General features: G+C 44.6%; 1 long non-coding RNA gene across 2 annotated transcripts in view; it reads left to right on the forward strand.

The window, feature by feature from the left end:
* LOC306922851 overlaps positions 1-10,776 on the forward strand; it is a 171,727-nt gene extending 160,951 nt beyond the window's left edge. For both annotated transcript variants that reach the window (XR_013789971.1, XR_013789972.1), the window contains exon 3: positions 10,462-10,776. This is a non-coding gene — a long non-coding RNA (uncharacterized lncRNA). The remainder of the gene's footprint in view (positions 1-10,461) is intronic.
* The last annotated feature ends 819 nt before the right edge of the window (positions 10,777-11,595 follow it).

Consider the following 11,595-nt stretch of genomic DNA (forward strand, 5'->3'; position numbering starts at 1 on the left):
AGGGCTGCACATCTGTGAACAAGTAACGGTTCAAGAGTTTCCGTTTGAAAAGAGTACCCAAAAATCCTGTGCTGTTTCTTTGGCAGATGTGTTATTCCCACTAATTTACTGTCACTTCCATATGCCATTCCTGCGTATATACAATAGCCATTTTGCCATTACATTTATTTTGATGTGAACAACCAAAACATTATTCAACGTCCCAGGTTTTGTGAGAAGTGCGGCTGCCACAGAACTCCATACAAACCACAACTTTAGAAGATTTGTACTTACTGGAGATGACACTATATGCGTTAACCCATTCAGGCCTGACGTCGAAATAAAAAAAAAAAAGTTTTCTAAATCATGACAATTTTCGGAAAGATTTGAGGCACATTTTAACGATTTTTCAAAAATAGCAGACCTACAAGTTCATAGCGCGCCACTCGGTGGCGCGCTATGAGCTTGTAGATCTGCTATTTTTCAATAGCTAAATTATAACAATGTTTAAAACACCAAAAGGGGTTCCCGCCCCAAAATGGGTTAATGGTTAATGTGGTTAAACGCTAACGTGACATGGATGCGTTCCAGGTCTCAATGGATTAACATACATCACAGACACCTGCCTGAGATTATTTTAACTGCCGGAAAGAAGAAAAGGTAAAACAGACTAAATAATTCTCCATTTGAGTCGAACAAAGATCCCTCAATCTGAACAGGTTCTCCCATGGAACTGCACGGCGAAGAACCCCCTGAAGCCACATTTCTATTTAGAGTGAAGCAAAGACACATGTTAGACGCTCTCAATCTGTGCAGCCATGCTTACTGAGAGTTGGAAGAAGTCACAGTCTGTTTGTGCCATATAGAAATATCACCTCTCAGCTCTACAGTATGACATTTCTCAAGAGGCAAACAATGGCGCCATACAGAAGGCATGGGGGTGGGGTGGCATTTGTCAGTGTTCTCAATTTGCGGGTTCAAATGTAGAATGCAAAATGTCTTGTGTCTTTGTCTAATTGTTGCACATTTTTATTTCTGTAACTGAGAAATCTGTTCAGGGACCCCAACATTTCTGGTCCCAACTGTCAGGGTGTCATTTATCAGAGAGGGAGAGAGAAAAAACCCAACAGCAAAAACCAAACAGAAGTTAAACTGAATTCCCACCCCCAGACCTTCTGTATGCTCTTGGGAGCTGTACTTTCCAAGAATGAAGGTGGACGCGCACAGACGCATTACGCACGCACAGAGGCGTGCGTGCGGCACGCTCGCACACACGCATGTAAGCCTACACAGACACAAAGACAGACGGACGGACGGACGGACACTGCCTCAGCGACCTGTCCCCTCAAAACCCACCCATGCCTTAAACTGTTCCACACGGCAGAAGAGCCGCACCGCTTTGACATTGTAAAGCTCCAGTCTTATCCTCCGTCACTGAAGGGTGGCGTTTGAGCAGCATGAAGAAGAAGAAAAAAAAAAAGGAGAAATCCAAGAGACTCAACAGTATTGTCCCAAATGATTGAGATGTTAACCTCCAGTGCACCCCTCCCCCCCTCCCCCACACACACACCCTTTAGTGCTGTGTCTTGTTCCCTATCCTCACCCCTCCCCTCCTTAATTCCCATCTTTTGTCTCCACCAGGCCGAAGGCATGGGGAGAGAGTATGTTTTGCACTCCGTCCGTGTGTGTGTCCGTCCGTCCGTGTGTGTGTCCTTCCGTCCGTCTGTGTACAGCTAATCTCCGGCACCGTTAACCCGGCCGATGCCAAACTTTGCACACACACTCCCTGGATGCCAACGATGAACCTCTGCCCCACATTTTCCAGAACGGCCTGTTATAGCGCCACCATGAGGCAGCTTTTCACATGTTTTACCTAAAACTGCACCGATCTGCGTGAAACGTTGCATGCACACTCCCTAGAGGCCAAGGACAAACCTTTGACCTGCATTTTCCGCATCTGCCTTTTATAGCGCCACCAGGAGGCCGACTTTTGTAAAACACATTTTTGGATATTACTCCTCCAGATTCTGTCCAAAAATCTCACAAATCGTTACACAGTATCTCTATGGTCATGTGCTCAAGTCGGATCTGTCTGATATTTTATATTCCATCCTAATTGGCTATAATTGGCTTTCACAGTTTGCAAGATTGCCCCGTTTTGAACAATAGCCTCAAATCATGAACGCAGCATGCAATTTACGTGAAATCTTTCACACATTTTCTTACTAGGCTGAGGAATATATCCCACCCTTTTCACATTGGCCTGTTATAGCGCCACCAACAGGTTGATTTTTGCAAAACACATTTTTGGAACAAAATGCCTCAAATCATCCAATTGCCATCAAAGGCGTATGAAGAAATGGCAATCGGTACACATGATCTCTGTAGTCATGTGATCAAGACGAGTCTGTTGGATTTCTCAGATTGTACACTGATTGGCTAAGATTGCCTTCCAAGGTTTTCAGGAGTGGCCCGTTTTGTACAAAATGCTGCACATGTCCTGCTCATCCAGAATTCTATCCTCAGAGATGCTATGAGTGATCTGGCTCTGCATTTCCTCAACAAAATGAAGAAAATTGTTGCAAAAAAAAAAAAAAAAAACATCTCCTAAACATTTTGCCAAACATCACACACACTCCTATCCTCCTGGTGGAGACCTGTGCCCGGAAGGGCACTTTTTCTAGTTTCCCCTCTTCTCTTCCCCCCCCCCCCCCCCCCCCCTCTCTCTCTCTTCACCAGCAGCCTCTGCTGTGTGGAGCAGCAAGTGAACCGAGCCATTTAATGAATCCCCAGCACTGATAATGAAGCCACAGAGGTGGTCTCTGAACCATGTGTGTGTCTCCGAGAGATGGAGCAGAGGGAGGAGGAGGAGGAGGAAGGTACATTAGGATAATTACCTGCTTACTGGAATAAGGGTTCTTGCTCCCTGCGAGGCTCGATCTGCTACGGCGCATGTGTACTGTACAACAATATGACTAGGTGTACTGTACAACAATATGACCAGGTGTACTGTACAACAATATGACCAGGTGTACTGTACAACAATATGACCAGGTGTACTGTACAACAATACGACCAGGTGTACTGTACAACAATATGACCAGGTGTACTGTACAACAATACGACCAGGTGTACTGTACAACAATATGACCAGGTGTACTGTACAACAATATGACCAGGTGTACTGTACAACAATATGACCAGGTGTACTGTACAACAATATGACCAGGTGTACTGTACAACAATATGACCAGGTGCAATATATGCTCCGCAGTTATATACAGCTTCTCATCCAAAACCAATATGGTCTCATGAATTGTGATGAAATTGGAAATGTGTGTAGATTCTGTAGAATTGAATAAATTGGCATTTCACTCAGTATACTTTAGTTTTTTTTGGGGGGGGTGGAGAAGGTGTGTGTGTGTGGGGGGGATTTGTCACAGTTTATTACAGTAGTTAGCGGTATCACGTCCTCTAACGGCGTGCTGTACAACATGTTGTTGTTTTTCTATATATACAGTCAAAGTCAGGGTTCTCGGCCACATCAGAAATAAGGCCCTAAAATATCCTCCCTCGCTGACACTTTGAAGAGCGCCTCCTATGTGAGGTCAGCCTTTTTAAAACGATGGACCTATCCTATCCGCCCGCCCGCATGCACGCTTTCCTCCTCTTTCCTCCCCTGCACTCCTGCAAATCCATTCTCCACACAATGCATTTCAAATCAAAGCGGCGTCATCATATAACACGCCTTAGGAGACATTAAGCCTTATAGTGCGTTACTTTCATGTACGATAGCGTGGCCCCTGCAAAGCTTTGATGTGCACCTTTTTTATTTATGCTTTATTAATAACAACACGTGCACCGACCGACCCCTTCTGACACTGCCGTAGCCCTCTGCTGTATACCCTGCTCTCTCCTCACTCCCTCTAAAACCCCCACCATCCACCCCATCCGCTGCCTTCTTGCGATTGGCCTGTTTGCATTTCGGAGGTGATTAGAGAGAGCGATATGGGGGCCAGGAGTGTGATCGAGGGAAGCGATGGAAGGCCTATCAGAGAGCAGAGTGCACTGGCTGGCATCATGCCTCGATCTCCGCCATTGGCCCCGCCATGGAAATCAGACACGTCTTCATTTCATCCACCTTATTTTCATCCTCTCTGAGTGCCCTGCATGCATGCAGCTTGCGAGGGAGCTCATGTATGCTGTACACATCTCTCTCTCTCTCTCTCTCTCTCTCTCTCTCTCTCTCTCTCTCTCTCTCTTCTCTTTACTCGTTTGTCGCTTCACTGAACTGTTATATTGCAGTACTTTTTTTGGTTTGTTGTATTGTTATGGTATTCATTCCTATTGCTTCAGTGGGATGAGCCCCCCCCCCCACACACTCAGGGAGGACTGCCAACTCACTTTTCAGACCCTGCCCTCATCACGCCTTAAATTATGGAGTGCCATGATTTTTTTCCATCCTAAAACATGATCATCAGGTCTTATTGTTATATAAGGAGGAAGATTTTTTTCAAAAAAATGTACAGTATTTTGTTAAAATGTCGTTTTTATGTGGGCACCCCCACCGGTTCATTAAGTATGCTTGGTTTGCCTGCATGGTGGGTGGTGATGGGTGGTGATCCACCTGAACTTAAGCCGCACCCACAGCTGTAGTTGTATGATAAAGGGGGAGGGGTTAGGGGAGGGGCTGATAATGTGATGTCACTATATTACTGTTTTTTTCATTGGCACGTTTGACTGTCAAGGGTTCAGCCTCCAGGAAGAAACCCTAAATACAAAGTTAATACACCATTGCACATAACAACGACACCAGGGTGTCTAATGAAGTACTGTTACCTCATAGACACATGAAAAACTGGAAAAATACAAACATTGTGGCACTCCATCTTTAACATTCCTTGACAGCCAAAAAGAAGTTTATCTCCCATTTATGAAAATATCGATAACTCATGTGAAGGACCAGGCGTTCAAGCCAAAATGTATTAATAGTTGGTAAACCATTTGAAAGTAATTAGAGTAGAAATACTCAAGCCAAATATACCAGGCATTCAAAGCCTTTATATCAAAGAAATTAAATACCAATATGTATAGACCTTTAACTTTACTGTTTAATCATACTATAAATATATTTTAGAAAGACTATCCAAGTAAGAAAAAAACAGAATGAATAAGTGACACAGACCAGTAGTATGAGTTTTCAATGATATTCCATTATATTGGGGAGAAAGAATGGGTCCAAACAGCACAGAAAAAATATTAATATATACTCTAACTAGGTTATTTATGACAGTAATCAAAACAACCCTTTGACACCAGGAAGTAAACCTTGCTGTTGTCAGAAGTTTACAATAGTGAAGAAATAGTGACATCTGTCTGTAGGATGGGAGTGATTCAAATTCTGACGATGCTTCCTGTAATCCGATGTGGAGTCTTTCCCACCATGGGGCTGATGTCACTTTGTAGTTCGAAGTTGCAGTTTCCTCTTCGACCTAGTGCAAGGCTGACTCTAACCTTCCTATCACATATTGGTATTGTTTCTGCGCTCTCAGTAACAGTGCTACATGGTAGACACGAGACAGTTATCTAAAATGTCTGTTATGTTTTTGATTGATTGATTGAAAATTTGATTAACAGTTTGCAGAATTACAGTACATTTCAAGCACAAACTCAATACAAAGGCTGTTAACTGTGAGTGGACGACCCAATTAAGCATTACACTTGTTTACAACAGGGTCCACCATGTTCAATTCATCAAAACATTTAGAGACGTACAAATAGACACTTCTATATAGACAAAGAACAGAACAGGAATTCATCATAATGGAGGTAAAAAGGGAAAAGAAACATATACAGTGAGGGGAAAAGGGTGGGGGCGGTGGGGGGGGATTCAGATTTTACGGGGGGCAGTTTCGAATTGCAGCCATCCGTAGGTGCCCTTTGAGAGCGGTTTTGAAGGAGTCAAGGGATTCGCATGTCTTAATGACTGTTGGTAGGACGTTCCACATTTTGGTGGCATAGGAGCGAAAATAATTTAGTCCCTTGTTTGTGCCGAATCTGGGTTGTACATGGTTCGTTGCACTCCCTCTGGTGTTGTGGGTGTGGACTTCGTTAACATTAAGGAAGTATCTAGACAGGTACATGGGTATCTTGGTGGAGTATCGAATCTTGTGGACCAGACCCATTGCAAGATGCTGTACTCTGTCGCCAACCCTAAGCCATGCCAGTCTGTCAAAGTGGGCAGGGGTGAGGTGGGTTCCGGGGGTGAGGCCAAGTAGGAGCCTGACCAGTTTGTTTTGGGAAGTCTGGAGCCTAGTTTTAAGGGCCTTTGAGGTGGTACCAGGAGGTGCATGCATAGTCAAAGAAGCCTTGTACGAGGGCTCCTGTTAAGGTCTTCAAGGTGTTTTTGTCGACCAGTGAGGAGATCCTGAAAAGGAATCTTGTTCTTTGGTTGACTTTTTTGATTACGTTGGTGGCCATTTTATCACCGGAAAGATTAGCCTCCAGGATGGAACCTAGGTAGGTAATTTCATCTTTACGTGTGATAACATTGTCACCCACTCTAACCAAGAAGCCATTTGCCTTGTTGAGATTACAATTAGATCCAAAGAGAATGGATTCAGTTTTTCCCAGGTGTAAAGATAGTTTGTTATCAGCGAGCCAGGTGCAGATTCTACCGAGTTCAGAGCTGAGGGCATTTTCAACCTGCAGTTTGTCCCTGTCCGAGACCAGCAGTGCCGAGTCATCTGCGAACAGGAACAAGTTGCAGTCACAAGCTGATGTCGTTTACATATATTAGGAACAGTAGAGGCCCTAGTATGCTTCCTTGTGGAACGCCACAGCTCACTGGGAGGGGGGGGGGGGACAGTGTTCCGTTCACTTCCACCATCTGTTCTCTCCCCTCCAGGTAGGATTGCATCCAGCTCACTGATGTGCTATCGAAACCAATTGCTTTTAGCTTGTTAACCAGTATGGAGTGGTTCACGGTGTGTAAAAAACCTTTTGGAGGTCCAGCATGACCATGCCGCAGTATTTGCCAGCATCCACCTCTTGTTTGATGTGGTCGCTCAAATAGAGAAGGCATGTGTCAGTGGAGTGGGATGTTCTGAAGCCAGATTGGAACTCGTACAATAATTTGTTAGTGGCAAGATACTTTTCAACCTGTTCATAGACTATTTTTTCCATCACTTTCGAGATGGAGCTTAGAATAGAAATAGGGCGGTAGTTGCCGGGGTCTAATTTACTCCCTTTCTTGTGCAGGGGGGTTACTTTGGCCAGTTTGAAATCTAGGGGGACCTGTCCCTGTTTGATGGAGAGGTTTACTATGTGGGTGATGATTGGAGCTATGGAGATGGCTGAGTCTCTGAGAAATTTGGAGGGAATATTGTCATGGCCAGTGCCCTTTTGGGGTTGGAGGGCACTCAGTTTCTTAAGTACCTCATCAGTTGTTACCATAACTAGTTTAAAATCGTCTTTACAAACACCTAGGTTTCTGTAGAAGGTTTTAATGTGCTCTACACCAAAGAGCCCAGAGTGGGAGGGCACATTGTTAACCAGCGTTGTTGCTATGTTTGTAAAGAAGATGTTCAAGTAGTTGGCCACATCAAGCTTGTCAGTGATGAGAGTGTCGTTCGCTTTAATGTTTATGTTTGAAAACCTGGTTTTCAGTTTCTGACCGCAGCCTAGTTGGTTGTTGAGTAGCTTCCAGAGCTCTCGAGGATTGTTTTTGTTTTCCTCAGCTTTATTATTAACATGAACTGGACGAGGGCAAACCGTAGATGGACACGACATGATTCACAAACAGTAAACAAATATATCCATCATTTCTCATGCCCTGTGTAGGCAGTATTCATTGGTTGATTAGATGAATGCCAGTTAGGCTGTGCAGATGTTTGTTGTTATAACATGTTCACTTATGTACTTTATTTAGATATATATAGATGTGTTCTGTTTACTTGTTAGCAGATGCTTTAAACTATTGTAGATTATTTAGGACCTTCATGTGTTAGTTATAGGTAGTATGTTATATTTAGATAGTGTAAGGTGCTATAGGTTATTATCTGCTATAGTGACTCAGTAGCATTTACCTGTTTTCTTGGCACTCTATTTACTTGACAGCTTACCCCGTTTTTTTTAACTAGACGTCATGCTGCTGCACTGTATCGAGACACTGTGGATTAGAGTATCTGCTAAATGTCTAAATTATAAATAAATTGTAATGGTAATCATGTTTTAGAACTCCACTAATGTCATCCCTGTTTTCTTTCTTCATGACTTGCTCTGCTGTTTTATCATTAACTGGGCGGGAACCCCTGTTGGTGTTTTAACTAAGCATTATGTTATGCTTTAGCTATTCAAAAATAGCAGACCTACAAGCTCATAGCGCGCCACCGAGTGGCGCGCTACGAGCTTGTAGGTCTGCTATTTTTGAAAAATCGTAAAGATGCGGCACAAATCTTTGAATATATATTCTTTCAGAGCGAATGTTTTTTTTATTTCGACTTCAGGCCTAAATGGATTAACTGATTGCAGTTCACTTATAATACACACAAACCAGTATATGTGTTCATGCACATAGCAGGGGTGCCCAGACATTTTTTACCTGAGAGCTACTTTCAAAATGACCAGCTCAACAACATCTATACCCACCGAAAACATGATTATAGCCCTACCATGTGCAGACACGGGTAATGCTTTAACCCATAGGCCTGACGTCGAAATAAAAAAAAGGTCTTCTGAAAGAATATATATTCAAAGATTTGTCCCGCATTTTCACGATTTTTCAAAAATAGCAGACCTACAAGCTCGTAGCGCGCCACTCGGTGGTGCGCTATGAGCTTGTAGATCTGCTATTTTTCAATAGCTAAAGCATAACATAATGCTAACACCAAAAGGGTTTCCTGCCCAAAATGGGTTAATGGTGTCGTCCACTCAGTTAACAGTCTTTGTATTGAGTTGTGCTTGAATGTACTGTAATTCTGCAAACTGTTAATAAATAATTCAATCAATCAATCAATCAAACAAACAAACACACACACACACACAACACATGCCCGTAAACGCAGGTGATTCGGCAATGTGCAACGTGTTCATATAGAAACGGAATCTGCAGCCAGAAGTGTTTCCCAAACTCTTGTTTGGTATAACTCATTCTGCACCAGACTGTTGTCGGAATTAGCATGCTGCCCTGGCCGATGAGATGCAGCCCAGTTGACTAAATAGTGACGTGACTGGGAGTAGTGGGGCTTGGACCCAGTCCGACTCCTCTCTCCTCCTTGCCCAGAACGGAGCTTCCCGTTCCTCCTGCTCTCGGGGGGGGGGGGGGGGGGGGGGGGGGGCACCTGGCACCCCTCGGGCTTGGCTGGATCGGTATAGCCGGAGCCCTCGGGAAACCCTGGGACAGAGAGGTCAGCATCAAAGGCCCTCTTGCCCATGTCCCGCCGTCTGGCGTTCCATTTTAGGATGAGGGGTTGCACTTCCCCGTCCTGCACCTCCACCCGTCATCGGACCTTCCACAGGCAGGGCGATGGTCATGGATCCCGTTGCTTCCCTTCCCTGTGATCTCTCTCCCCCCCTAGGGGTAGAGAGGGTCAAAGGTCAGCACCCCCCCAGACCACCACACAGTCACACGTCCATTTGGTGGTGGTGGTGGTGGTGGTGTCTCGTTTTTGATTGAATTGTGCCACTTGATTCCTGATCCTCAACATGGAAGGAATGTTTAGTGCGTATGGAATGTGTGTTGCATGATATGCTATCTGTAAAATGAACCCTTTCATTTTCAGTGGATTGACAGGTGTCAGGTGAACGTCACTCTAGCTATGTATTGGATATCACTCTGTGGTTCGGTTGTATGTAATTCTAGCTTTGTACGGGATGTCACTATAGGTCTGAACTGGACGTCACTCTAGGGTTGTACAGTAGCTTTATTGGATGTCACTCTACAGTAGATTCGTATTGGACATGACTCTACTATTACTGTACGTTTACATTATTGGATGTCACTCTGGTTTGTTTTGCTTTCTTCTCAATAGTCACTGAAAATATACAATTAAATTAAATATATCTCTTAAACACAGCACAGCTGAGCTTTTTTTTAAATTATCAGTGAATACAGTACAATGCAAATCCATAGCCAACTTTTATTTTTATTACAACAATACAATGCGATACATCAGTGCTATAACAGTGCAGTACATATACAATGAATCACTTTAGAACTAGGCTGTAGTTTATAATGAGCTAAAACATAAACAATTTGGATTTCTCCTTCAAAAACTGGTGTAACTTTCTTGCATTCTCTCCCCCTTCATGTTGTTAATATGGGCAAATGGCACCGCTATTGAACACACATTGTACTGTATCTCCACAAGGGCTGTCGGTCCAATAGCTCCAGGAATACATATTAATTAATCCAGATTTTTGAATCGGTTTATTAAAGCCCCGGCCATTTTCTCTCTCTTTTCTTTCTTTTCTTTCTCCCAGTGCATTAGCAGATCTCAGAGCAGCTCTTGTGAACAGGGATGAGAAGGGACGCCGATGGGAGCGAGAGGAAATAAAGGTCTGACGAGTTTGGCAAACGGCAGGACGGAGGCTGAGACAGATGGCACCAAGTCTGCGGCACACTGGCGTGGCTCGCCTGGTGCTAAAATCCTCCTCTCTCTCACATTCCAACAAATCCTACCAGGAGGCTCGGGAGTCTGTCGCACCACTCCAAGGATCCACGGGGCACCCACAGCTCCCCGTTCCTGATCCCCCCCCCCCCCCCCCCTCCCATCTAAGTCTCTCTGACCAGTCGCACAGAACACAGCATCCCTCGCTATGTTACGGTCACACTTCCATACTATACGCTACATATGGAAATATATATGCTTTAACAGGTTAGCCATTTGGACAATTACAGTGCTATAAGAAGATAAGAGGCACTGGTGGTGGTGGTGGTGGTGGTGGTGCTGTTGGGGGGGTGTTAGATATGGAGAGGTGCCGCTTGGATGGGCCCTCATGGAATCGATGCCGGTGGGGAACGTAATTGAGAAGATGGCCCTCAGTGTAAAATCGTATTCAGCAAACATAGGGCCAAATCACGGAGGCAAAGGGCTGCGCGATCCATTTATAATCGAAGGGAAGAAGACATAAGAAGCTTTTCAATTAGTCTCAGCAGTGGCCCCGGCATCAGCCCGCTGCTCTTGAAAAGAAACGCATGCGTGAGCGAGTGGAGCTCAACCCCAATCACCATCCAAACACGCGTCGCTCTCCGACTGACCCATATTTCCAACCATCTCGTGTGGGCCTTTACCATTTCCAGAGTGGACAATAAGTGTAACTGCACAGTGATTACACACACAGCGCGGGATCACAGTCGCCACATGGTGTCTTTATAAGTTCCGTTCTCTTCCACCGCATGTCTGGTTTATACTTTAGTTGCGCGCCGGGTCTCGCGCACGGCGAAAGTATAGCTGATCGACGAGCTTGCTTTTCTGTTTTCTTAGTGTGTGCGCCACGGCGCGCGCAGCTAACTACAAATCGGGCTTTTGGAATATTGCCGTCGGAAAACCGGCAGTGCACGCTTCAACACGGCACATTAACCGATTCAAACCGGGAAAGCGTTTGTGTCATTTT

The sequence above is a fragment of the Electrona antarctica genome (assembly GCF_951216825.1).
Source record: "Electrona antarctica genome assembly, chromosome: 1".
Taxonomy (NCBI): domain Eukaryota; kingdom Metazoa; phylum Chordata; class Actinopteri; order Myctophiformes; family Myctophidae; genus Electrona; species Electrona antarctica.